Source organism: Dendrobates tinctorius, unplaced genomic scaffold (assembly GCF_039654945.1).
Source record: "Dendrobates tinctorius isolate UK_male_01 unplaced genomic scaffold, ASM3965494v1 ptg000138l, whole genome shotgun sequence".
In the NCBI taxonomy this organism is placed as follows: Eukaryota; Metazoa; Chordata; class Amphibia; order Anura; family Dendrobatidae; genus Dendrobates; species Dendrobates tinctorius.
The window spans coordinates 8,118,853-8,132,595 of NW_027361806.1; positions in this window are offsets into that span (position 1 = coordinate 8,118,853).

Genomic DNA, 13,743 nt, shown 5'->3' on the forward strand with positions numbered 1-13,743 from the left:
GCCATGATTTTTTCCTACACAGAGGATGATGCAAAAAGGATTTTGTCTGGAGCCCGGACAGATATGTCCTTTTTAAACAAACCTACTGCTGATATGCTTAAAAAGAAATATGAAACAGAAAGAAGGAAATGCATATCGTATGAATTGCATGCTACTACATTATGTGAACATTATATTCACAAAAATTGCCCAAACCAGCTATTAATATGTAATACTGGATATAGTACCACAACATACCAATGATTACTTTTGTGGTCACCTCATAGAACAATGTACAAGAAGTTTCCACACAATGGTACCTTGTAAAAAAGCCATCTTTATTTAAATACTAATGTCACAACATTAAAAAGAAAGGTGCTGGATCAATATGAGAGACAAAACGCATGTAAACACCATATAATATATTCATGGGAGGCTGCAACAACAATATGCAGTGTGAACACAAAAAAAAAAAAAATTCACTAGTTCAATGTCAAATATTGATTGACTATCATTAAAGAGTTGTTATACCCATATGCAGTGTGAGAACCAAGGAAGATTCACTTGCTCCATATCCATTATTAATTTATCATAAAAGGACTATTGAGTCAATTTGCAGTGTGTGCACCGAAGGAGATTTATGAAATTTCACTTGCTCCATACCAATTAGTCATCTGTAAAGAGGTGCAACACTAAAGGAGCATCCCGTCAAACTGATACTTCACAGTGCATAAAATAGGTTATAAAGTCTCATGAAACCAGTGTTTCACAGTGCATAGTTATAAACTAAGAAATATAAACACTATATAAGCGTGACAAAAAGTCACTACAACCTACCAATAGAGTTGAGCGACTTTTGGTTTTTTAGGGTTGAGTTTCGTTTCGTGAAACCCGACTTTTCCAAAAGTCGGGTCGAGCAAGATCAGCCGATTATAGGGAAAAGTCGGGGTCGTCCCGAAACACGAAACCCAATGTAAGTCAATGGGGAATAAAAGTTGGCAGTGAGAGGAGGACAGGAAACACACCTACAGTGCCCATTTGAATGCCAAAAGCATCAATTCTTCTTACTTAAGCTTGTCAACCTTAATTAACTTCATAATACAAGTTACGCACTGAAAAATGGGGGTTATTTGGCTAAAGTTGTGGGGGGTAGGGCTGGCTCCAGGTTTTCATGTGCCCTGGGTGAAAGAGCGGCCCTTTAACACATACCACAACTCATCATGCTCCGATACGGCAGAGAAATAGCGGTATAGTACAATGAAAAATACTTCACTTTTTACATCTCATGACGAGGCCCATCTATTTCTCCATACAGAATCATTGGTCCCATATAATGTTTGAAACAGTATATGATGAGCTCCACATAATGCTACAGTATATGTTGGTCCCCATGGATGAAGCTCCACTGTCTTATGGGCCCAAATAATGCTCCAAACATAATGGGCCCCATTTCTTATGCTCTAGTGTATAATGGGCCCTGCAAATGCTGCTCCAGTGTCTGATGTCCACCTTTGGAATGTTCCAGTGTATGGTGGGCCCCATCTATCATTCTCCAGAGTATAGTGCTCCCCAAAAATTGCTGTCCCAACATTGAAAACAATCAAATAAGTCTCCTCGCTAGGGAATCCCTGTACTAGTCTGGACTCCTCGTCGTTCCCATCTTCCATCTCACTGCACAGTATTTCAACCTTGCAAGTGCTGTGATCCTGAGCAAGCAGGGGGGGCCCACTCGTTGGCGACGGCACTGGCACAGGGCCCCTGATAGTACGGTGGTGTGTCTGATGGCGGGTGGGCCGAACCTGCACTTTTATCTGCAGCTTCCTCTTTGTCACCGTGTAAGATGGAACTGTATATGGGAAGGGTAACCTGAGTTTCATCAGGGTCAGATTCAGGCCGTGTAGCGTGCGAGGGGAATGTAGTGGTCTGGGTCAATGTACCAGCAGATTCATCGAGCAGTGGCTGGGCATCAGTGCACTTGTGTCGCCCCCAGGAGTACGGTCGCCACAGTGGCATTACCTTCCTCCTAGGGAGTGTGATGTCATGCTTGGGAGCAACGAAGGATCTCTCTAGCAGGTTAACTGATTGGGCGGCGCTATTCCCACAAGTCATGACCCTCCAAACAGCGTTCATGAAGGCAAAGTGTTTGTTTTACGTGGGCAGTATGGTTGCAAAGCTGAACCTTAAAGGAATGTCCAGAAGGGCACCACCAGGAGTGGAGCCTACGGTTAAATTCGACTCCACCTGGGAAGCCTCAACCATGCCAGCTACAGAAAAGATGCACACATTGCAAGCTTAATTCCGTTAACGAACGAGACTCCGTCATGCCCCGTTGTCCGAGTCCGGCTTACTAGAGGGACACATGAGGCTCTGGCACATGAGATTGGCCAATAACTGGTGTGTCATGCCCTTACATGTCCGTGGCTGCATGTGCGCTACACTGAAAAGGCCAGCGTTTGTCGCTTACAGTTGCAGATAACCCGCTGAACAACGTTAGTGATGGGGATCACTGATTACAATTATTACCCACGAACGATGATTTCCCAGTAAGTGCAGGTCAACCGCAGTTCCGGAATTAGGCCTAACCGTCATTCCTGAAAAAATGAAAAACTTACATGTGCAAACCACAGGTGCTGTAGCTTGCTTAACTGCTCGCCAGCCGTTCTCACGCCCAGTATGGATTACACGTGATTGCACAAAGGTGAGAAAGGGTACCGTATCCCCAGATAACATGTATGGATAGCATAGTGTACACATTCAAAATATATGTCTATACATCAGGAGGCAGGCTCAGACGGTGTCAGGCCCAGTATGGATTGCACGTGATTGCACAAAGGTGAGAAAGGGTTCCGTATCCCCGGATAACATGTATGGATAGCGTACACATTCAAAATATATGTCTATACATCAGGAGGCAGGCTCAGACGGTGTTAGGCCCAGTATGGATTGCACGTGATTGCACAAAGGTGAGAAAGGGTACTGTATCCCCGGATAACATGTATGGATAGCGTACACATTCAAAATATATGTCTATACATCAGGAGGCAGGCTCAGACGGTGTTAGGCCCAGTATGGATTGCACGTGATTGCACAAAGGTGAGAAAGGGTACCGTATCCCCGGATAACATGTATGGATAGCGTACACATTCAAAATATATGTCTATACATCAGGAGGCAGGCTCAGACAGTGTTAGGCCCAGTATGGATTGCACGTGATTGCACAAAGGTGAGAAAGGGTACCATATCCCCGGATAACATGTATGGATAGCGTACACATTCAAAATATATGTCTATACATCAGGAGGCAGGCTCAGACAGTGTTAGGCCCAGTATGGATTGCACGTGATTGCACAAAGGTGAGAAAGGGTACCGTATCCCCGGATAACATGTATGGATAGCGTACACATTCAAAATATATGTCTATACATCAGGAGGCAGGCTCAGACAGTGTTAGGCCCAGTATGGATTGCACGTGATTGCACAAAGGTGAGAAAGGGTACCGTATCCCCGGATAACATGTATGGATAGCGTACACATTCAAAATATATGTCTATACATCAGGAGGCAGGCTCAGACGGTGTTAGGCCCAGTATGGATTGCACGTGATTGCACAAAGGTGAGAAAGGGTACCGTATCCCCGGATAACATGTATGGATAGCGTACACATTCAAAATATATGTCTATACATCAGGAGGCAGGCTCAGACGGTGTTAGGCCCAGTATGGATTGCACGTGATTGCACAAAGGTGAGAAAGGGTACCGTATCCCCGGATAACATGTATGGATAGCGTACACATTCAAAATATATGTCTATACATCAGGAGGCAGGCTCAGACGGTGTTAGGCCCAGTATGGATTGCACGTGATTGCACAAAGGTGAGAAAGGGTACCGTATCCCCGGATAACATGTATGGATAGCGTACACATTCAAAATATATGTCTATACATCAGGAGGCAGGCTCAGACGGTGTCAGGCAAAGTATGGATTTGACAGCCCAGACTACACAGCGGAGGAGCAGGGAGAGGTAAAGATTGCAAATGCTGGGGCCCTGCCCAAGCAAGGGGAGCCCACTCGTGGGCGTCGGTAATGGCACTGGGCCCCTCATAGTACGTAGTAGGGAGTATTAGAAAGTGGCATATGTTGATGTTGGACATTCAGCTGATGCAAAAGGCGAAATAGGTCAAGTCCCAGGAAGAGGTGGACCAAAGCAAGCCATTTTTCTGTCACCCTATGTGTCATCAGGGGAAGGTGGGACAAAATCCTTGGAAACCCATGCATGGTTCATTTTAATGAAGGTTAGATCATCCACATTTTGGGTTGACAGACGGGTCCTTTTTTCTGTCAGGATTGATCCAGCTGCACTGAAGACTCTTTCCGATAGCACACTTTCAGCTGGGCAAGAGAGCTCCTGTAAGACATATTGTGCCAAATCAGGCCAGGTGTCCAGTTTAGCGGCCCAATAGTCAAAGGGGAATGACCTGTGTAGGAGAACATCGATATGAGAGGAAAAGTAGTTTGTAACCATATTTGACAACTGCTGTCTCCTGTCACTTTCCATCGATGCAGTATTACCAGTTGTGTGAGTGGTACTTGAAAAATCAGTCCACAACATTGTCATGAAACCCCTGTCTCCAACGCCGCTTCTGCTGTGTGCACCATGAACACCTCTGCCAAGCTGCCCCCGGCCCGTAGGGCTCGTGTGAGAACCATCACCGCTGCTGTGTGCTGGGAATGCCTCAAGCAACCGATTTACCAGAGTTGCTTGTTTATTATCCAGTATTAGGTCAAGGTTCTCCTGTGGCATGATGTTTTGTAATTTGCCTTTATAGCGTGGATCCAGGATGCTGGCCAACCAGTAGTCGTCATCGTTCATCATTTTGGCAATGCGGGGGTCCCTTTTTAGGATCTGCAAGGCATAATCTGACATGTGGGCCAATGTTCCCGGTGTCAATGATGCACTGCGAGTGCTGGTTGGAGGAGCACTTTCTGGCAAATCCACATCCCTCCAGTCACGCACAAACCCTGTACCAGACCTTGCCACGCCAACATTTTCACTTGCCCCACGAGATGCATCCTCCTCCCCTAAGTAATCATCCCCATCATCCTCCTCCTCCTCCTCTTCTTCCTCCACCTCGTCCAGGAGAGGTCCCTGAGCAGACAATGGCTGAATGTCATCAAGGATTCCCTCCTCGTCAACATTGGCTGCAAACGCCTGCTCCTTAAGGTGCGTCAAAGTTTGCATGAGCAGACGCATAAGTGGGATGCTCATGCTTAGGATGGCGTCGTCTGCGCTTACCAGCCGTGTGCATTCCTCAAAACACTGAAGGACTTTACAGAGGTCTTTCAGCTTCGACCACTGCACACCTGTCAACTCCATGTCTGCTCTCAAAGTGCCTGGCCGTGTATCCTCCCACAAATGCATTATGGCCTGCCTCTGCTCGCACAGCCGCTCCACCATGTGCAGGGTGGAGTTCCACCTTGTTGCAATGTCAATAATGAGGCGGTGGTTGGGAAGGTGGAGCAATCGCTGCAGCTTCTGCATACGAACGGAGTGTACAGGCGACCGGCGGATGTGCGCGCACAGTCTTCGCACCTTCTGGAGCAGGGCTGTTAACTCCGGATAATTTTTGAGGAAGCACTGCACCACCAGGTTCAAGGTGTGAGCCAAGCAAGGTATGTGGCTGAGTTTTGAAAGGGCTATGGCTGCCACAAAATTACGGCCGTTATCACTAACCACCTTGCCTGCCTCAAGATGTACACTGCCCAGCCATGACTCAGTTTGTCGCTTCAAGTACTCGGCCAGCACCTCGGCGGTGTGTCTGTCGCCCAAACACACCATCTGCAACACAGCCTGCTGACGCTTTCCACTAGCTGCTCGATAGGGGGGACACCTCGTGTGCAACAGTGGCAGCTGCAGATGGAGTGCTCGTACGACTGCGCTCTGTGGACGAGCTTTCGCTTCTGGAGGAGGAGGAGGGTCGAACGCCTACAGCCAACTGTTTCCTATACCGTGGGCTAGGCAGCACTGTCCCACCACCGCTGTCCCCTGTGGACCCTGCATCCACCACATTAACCCAGTGCGCAGTGATGGACACGTAACGGCCCTGGCCATGCCGACTGGACCATGCATCAGTTGTGAGGTGCACCTTTCCACTCACTGACTGCTTGAATGCATGGACAATGCGGTCTTTTACACGATGGTGGAGGGCTGGGATGGCTTTGCGAGAGAAGAAGTGGCGACTGGGTAGGTCATATCGTGGTACTGCATAGGCCATGAGTTCGCAGAAAGCTGCGCTTTCCACCAACCGATAGGGCATCATCTCAAACGAGATTAGTTTGGCAATGTGGGCGTTCAAATCCAGTGTACGCGGATGAGAGAATGAGTACTTTCTTGACCTACTCATAGTGTCTGGGAGGGTGAGCTGGACTTGAGAGCTGCATATGGTGGAAGTAGCGGTGGACAGGGCGGACTGAGAGAGGGTTGATGATGGTGATGGAGTTGGTGTTCTTTCTGATGGCCTAGATTCAGTATTTCGTTGATATAACAGTGGGATTCCCTGACTGCTGTGGCATTGCAACGACACCTCAACATTTGCTGCTGTGATAACCGGTGGGCTTACAGTGGGGGAAACAATGTAGCGTTGCTGACTACCTTCTTTGTGATCAGTTGCACATGTGGCACTTGAGGTTTGGTGTTGTGTCCACGCTTGCAAGTGCATGGTGGTTAATTGTCTAAGCATGCAACTGGTATTCAAATTTTTCAGATTTTTCCCTCGGCTAAAGGTCTTTGTGCACTTCTTACAGATAACCTTGGCCTGATCATGAGGATTTTGTTCAAAAAAGTGCCACACTGCACTCTTCCTACTTTGGCAGACATTTTGCGGCCTAGCACGCTGTGATCTTTTGACCCTCTGGACAAGCTGTCCAGCAACTCTTTTGATTTTTGGAACCTGTCTTTGGAGTGCTCCGGGCCTGCCAGATAACAGCTGTTGCGATGTCGATGTCTGCTGTGGATGCTCCTCATCTGAGCTATTGGAAGCAGCACCCTCTTCCCCCAATGAATGCCAATCTGGGTCAACAACTGGGTCATCCATCACCTCCTCTTCAATGTCATGTGCACCTTCCTCTGTGTCACCGTGTATGGTGGTATAGTGTGCGGGAAGGGGCACCTGAGTGTCATCAGGGTCAGAATCTGGCTCTGTACACTGCGAGGACAATGTAGTGCTCTGAGTGAATGTACCAGCAGAATCATCTATCAGCGGCTGTGCATCAGTGCACTCCATGTCAGATTCATCTTGGCCTGGGTAATTCACCATTTCACTTGATAATCCAGGCATGGTATGTGAAAACAGCAACATGGAGTAATCAGTAGTATGGCCTGCGTCATCCTTCAATCTTGGTTGGGGTGAAGGACACAAGGAAAGGTGTGGTTCATGAACATGAGCCTCCAATGATGACTCAGTACTTTTACTTTTTACAACTTCAGAAGAGGAGGCGATAGAGCTGGAGGCTGAGTCAGCATTGTAAGACAAAACTTTTTCCTGATGCTCTGGCTTTAAAAGCGGTTTGCCAACTCCTAGAAAACTAAGCCTTCGAAGCCTTATGGAGCCAGACGATGACGCAGGCTCAACACCTCCTGCATTCGGTCCTATTTTGCTCTTGCCACTACCATCAGATCCACCACCAACACCATCATTACCAGCTGCCAACCCCCACCCAATTCCATGGCCTCTTCCACCAGCCTTCCTCATTTTTTGTAGAAATGTAGACAAAATCCAACGAACTATATAGTAATGTAAAACAAGGTACAAGGTGGACACTGGACACTTATGGATTGTGTGAGGCCCACTGAATATCAGAGCGCTATGTCACAGGCTCGATGGCACAGGTGTGAAAAAAGTGACTACAGGATCACAGAGATTTTGAATTTCTGCACACACTTGTGGACACTGGACACTTATGGATTGTGTGAGGCCCACTGAATATCAGAGCGCTATGTCATAGGCTCGATGGCACAGGTGTGAAAAAAGTGACTACAGGATCACAGAGATTTTGAATTTCTGCACACACTTGTGGACACTGGACACTTATGGATTGTGTGAGGCCCACTGAATATCACAGCGCTATGTCACAGGCTCGATGGCACAGGTGTGAAAAAAGTGACAACAGGATAAGGGAGATTTTGAATTTCTGCACACACTTGTGGACACTGGACACTTTTGGATTGTGTGAGGCCCACTGAATATCAGAGCGCTCTGTCACAGGCTCGATGGCACAGGTGTGAAAAAAGTGACAACAGGATAAGGGAGATTTTGAATTTCTGCACACACTAGTGGACACTGGACACTTTTGGATTGTGTGAGGCCCACTGAATATCAGAGCGCTATGTCACAGGCTCGATGGCACAGGTGTGAAAAAAGTGACAACAGGAGAAGGGAGATTTTGAATTTCTGCACACACTAGTGGACATTGGACACTTTTGGATTGTGTGAGGCCCACTGAATATCAGAGCGCTATGTCACAGGCTCGATGGCACAGGTGTGAAAAAAGTGACAACAGGATAAGGGAGATTTTGAATTTCTGCACACACTAGTGGACACTGGACACTTTTGGATTGTGTGAGGCCCACTGAATATCAGAGCGCTATGTCACAGGCTCGATGGCACAGGTGTGAAAAAAGTGACAACAGGATAAGGGAGATTTTGAATTTCTGCACACACTAGTGGACACTGGACACTTTTGGATTGTGTGAGGCCCACTGAATATCAGAGCGCTATGTCACAGGCTCGATGGCACAGGTGTGAAAAAAGTGACAACAGGATAAGGGAGATTTTGAATTTCTGCACACACTAGTGGACACTGGACACTTTTGGATTGTGTGAGGCCCACTGAATATCAGAGCGCTATGTCACAGGCTCGATGGCACAGGTGTGAAAAAAGTGACAACAGGATAAGGGAGATTTTGAATTTCTGCACACACTAGTGGACACTGGACACTTTTGGATTGTGTGAGGCCCACTGAATATCAGAGCGCTATGTCACAGGCAGAAATTGGCTAGTGTATCACAAACTACAAGGTGTATGTAGAATTGGGCAGAATAGGAATCTCCCTAGAATGTAGGTCTGTAAGAACGGAACAAGTCCTCCACTTATCCTTCCACAGTGACACACAGATAGCTTCACTGTGGCCGTGATAACAGCCGTTACACGGTACTGAGAGGAGCGTGCACGTACACGGCTGTCCGGTGTACGTAAAATTGTCAAGCTCCGTATTTTTTAAGTATACGGACTGACACACGCTGTCTCTCTATAGTTTTGAATGTGATCAAACAGCAAATATATTTAACTGCTTGAAAGCTAGACAAAACTAGTAGGTGCAGGTCTGTAAGAACGGAACATGTCCTCGACTTATTCTCACAGAGTGACACACAGATAGCTTCACTGTGGCTGTGATAACAGCCGTTACACGGTACTGTGTGAGGAGCGTACACCGCTGTATGGTGTGAAAAAATGCACGCTCAGTACCTCAGCAGGACAAAAAAAAAAATTGGGATTGCTTTTAAAAAAGCAGTTTGCAGAGCAGTGGGAAAACAGCAATGCAGCTGTCAGGAAGCCTTAGAAGGCAGTCTAACAACCAACACCGCTGATCCACCACAATATAGCCTCCCCTTGCACTGCACACACAGTGACTGGTGTGTTGTACAGGCAAAATCGCTAGCAGCAGAAGCAGTTTTTTTTTCTTCTTCCCTGCCTAACGCTCTCCCTACAGAATCAGCAGCAGCAACCTCTCCCTATGCTAAGATCGGCAGAAGTAAGATGGCGGTCGGCATGCACGCCCTTTTATAACCCCTGTGACGCCCACCAAAGCAAGCCAATCACTTGCATGCCCTTCTGAAAGATGGTGGTGACCCCTGCCTATGTCATCACGTTGCCCACAGTGTCCGTGGATCCTGATTGGCTGAAAAAGAGCGCAAAACAAACTTTTGAAACGCGACTTTGGCGCGTAAGTCGCCGACCTCGTGGCCGACCTCATCCTAGGGTCGTTTCATGAAACCCGACTTTGCCAAAAGTCGGCGACTTTTGAAATTTTTCGACCCGTTTCGCTCAACTCTACCTACCAATAAATAAAGGTGCTTACTGCAGCGACCCTCATGCCCCGACACGTGTTTCGCAATGCTTCATCAATGGAGGCTTATCAGGGAAAAGGAGGTTGTCCCATTTTTATACCCCAGCAACTACCACTATAGGCTAATTTAATTTTCGCACCTGATTAAAAACACACACTTCCTCATTGCTGACATACAACTGCGCCTGTGCGCTACAGGTCCTATGGCTCCTAAGATATAAACCGTGCATATACAGAGTCACATGGTTTTCAGCGGCCAATGAGGTTGGGGAACAGATGTCATGTGGTTACAGGAAGGTCCTGTGCTTTATTATGCCGATCAAATCTGATGGAAACCACTCATGTGCAAATCATCTAACTTTCACAAACAAATGGAAAGCTATACACACACTTCCATATTGTAGAAGCGCCACCGCACCTATGTACTCAAGGTCCTGAGACTCCTAAAGTATAGCCCACATGTGGGCAGTATAAGCTGGCTTCCAGCGGCCAATAGGATTAATGGGCAGATGTCATGTGATTACCAAAAGGTCCTGTGCTTACTACAACAACCTAATGTGATAAAGCCACACATGTTAAATAATATAAGTTTCATAAGCCTAAAAGTATATCCACATCATATGGTTGTATAAAACTTCCACACTATTCTTTTTTGCCATTTATAAACGTTACTATCGCGCTTACACGCATATAGGCTTTATATTATATTCAATCTATATATAAGGACATAATTAACACCCATAACAGAAGGAGTTGAAAGGATTATTCAAAATCCACCTATGCAGGCATATTCGGCGCATGTTTCGAACTATGGGGCCCGTGTAAAAATAAGGGATTTCGCAGTGGTCCCGCGGTCCCACGAAAACCGGGCACTACAGTCCCAGGTAATTCAAGGAAAAACGCCATGGACACACCACGCATGCCTTGCGGCCACCCACAGTACGGACATACGCACAGCCACGAGGCTAGTAATTCTAATGCATATAATGACATACTAGAATGTTTTCCTAAAGGCATAAATCATGCGATCAAGTAATCAACAAAGACCCATGTATCAGCCACCATGTCCCAACCCCTTATCCCACTAACATTATAAATGGCCATCTTAATAAAAACAACAACCAATGCGACCAAAAAAACATGAAAGCACATGACAAATGGATATCATTATCCTATATCATCCAAGGGAAGACAGGAAGAATTAGAGTGATGGAACCACATCCAAGTCCATCTTAACCCGGATTATCTTCATCATTCCGGACATTGTTGTGGACAATCTAACACTCTTTCAACTTCTTCCTTCTTCCATGTTTCTTTTTTTCTTCTTCCTTATTTCGCCATCCACAAGGACCAACAATAAAATGTGTTCAACAATGAGTGAAGCTAATAAATAAAAAACAAAATTAAAATCACGAACGAAAAACAGAATAAACACTCCTTATTTCTACCCACAATTGCATCATCAAACTTATAAAAAGGCGCTAAATCCAAAGGACTCATTTAAGCCCTGGGGTGTGAGAGTTCCCAATCTAAAAATCCAATGGCATTCTTTCTTAGCAAGTCTATTTTGCAAATCTCCACTCCTAAGACCCAAATCCACCAAATCAATACCTTTGACAGTCAAAAGGCTGGAATTACACTTCTGATACCTCCTAAAGTGCCTAGGAAGGGTTTTTAAATTAGATTCATCGTTGGTAGTCTTAGCTTTTTCTATGTCTAGGCAGTGTTCACGCACTCTCACTTTGAGCTCACGTGTAGTCATCCCTATATACACCTTGCCACAAGGGCATTCTGCAAAATAAATCACACCCTTCGATGAACAAGTAATGTGAGTCCTGATGTTAAACTTCCTAGATTTATCAAAATTGAAAAAGAAAAAACTTTTTTTCATATTAGCACACCCTTTACATAGGCCACAAGGAAAAAAGCCCTCACGTTTGGCACTCTTCTGTAATTTTTCCCTCCCATTTGGATCATAGGTGCTATGGACCAAAATATCACGCAAATTCGGAGCCCTTTTGGCAACAAAAGATGGAACAGATGGCAAAAATGTTTTGAGTACAGGATCTGTGAAAAGGATATTCCAATGCTTTACCACACATTGCTTCAAATCATCCCATCTACTGTTAAAGTTTGTAATAAATCTTACCTGCTGCTCTTCTTTATCCTGATTCTCAATAGGTAAATTTTTATGCAATAATTGTTCCCGTGGGGTATCTTTTGCTCATATATATCCTCTTTGGATTGCTCGACGACCGTATCCACGATCTTGGAAGCGCTCCCTCAGGACTTTTGCCTGTTCTTCGAATTGGGATTTTTCAGAGCAGATCCGCTTGGCTCTTAAAAATTGTCCAATAGGTATACCAGAAATTGTAGATCTAGGGTGGGCCGATGAAGCATGTAGGAGGGAATTGTTTGACGTGGGTTTTCTGTATATTGTAGTAGAAGGGCGGCCATTCGGGAGAGCTGTAATCAATAGATCAAGGAACTCGATTTTGCGTCCATACTTGTAGGACAATTTGATGTTCTGGTTATTAATATTCAACCTGTTCATAAATAGCTCTAACTCACAACTGGACCCCTCCCAAATGAAGAGGATGTCGTCGATGTAACGAATCCAATTATGGACTCGATCAACACCGACGACACCCTCCTCCTGAAAAATGGACCACTCCCATGCCCCCATAAAAAGATTGGCATACGAGGGGGCACAAGAGGCCCCCATCACAGTACTCCTCTGCTGCAAAAATATTTTTCCATAGCCGATTCAAGTCTATGGGACTTCCGGTATCGGAATAAGAAAAACCCTTTTCTCTCCTTGTACAGCCTCTCGGGGGGGTGTACGGACCTTCCAGGGGTCTGTGCCGACTACCTGGGGGTCTGTGCGGACTGCCGGTGGTCTGTGCCGGCCTGCCGGTGGTCTGTACCGACTGTCCGGGTGTCTGTGCAGGCTGCGGGGGGCTGTGCCGGCCTGCCGGTGGTCTGTACCGACTGCCCGGGGGTCTGTGCGGACTGCCGGTGGTCTGTGCCAGCCTGCCGGTGGTCTGTGCCAACTGTCCGGGGGTCTGTGCAGGATCGTCCGATGGGACTACAAGTCCCATCGGGCGATGCCTGCTACCATGACGGTGATTGACACATTAGCCAATGATGGGACAGTAGTAGTCCCATCATCCGGCTAATGTGTTGAATGTACAAAAAAAAAAAATACATACTACATACATACTACATGCTACATATATACTACATACATGCTACATACATACTACATGCATGCAACATACATACATACTACATATATACCACATGCATGCAACATGCATACTACATATATACCACATGCATGCAACATGCATACTACATATATACCACATATATACTACATACATGTAACATGCATACTACATATATACCACATATACCGGGGGGCTGTGCCGACTGTCCGGGGGTCTGTGCCGACTGCCCGGGGGTCTGTACCGGCCTGCCGAGGGGCTGTGCCAGCCTGCCGGTGGTCTGTACCGACTGTCCCAGGGTCTGAGCGGACTGCCGGGGGTCTGTACCAGCCTGCCGGGGGGGCTGTGCCGGCCTGCCGGTGGTCTGTACCGACTGTCCGGGGGTCTGTGCAGGCTGCGGGGGTCTGTAC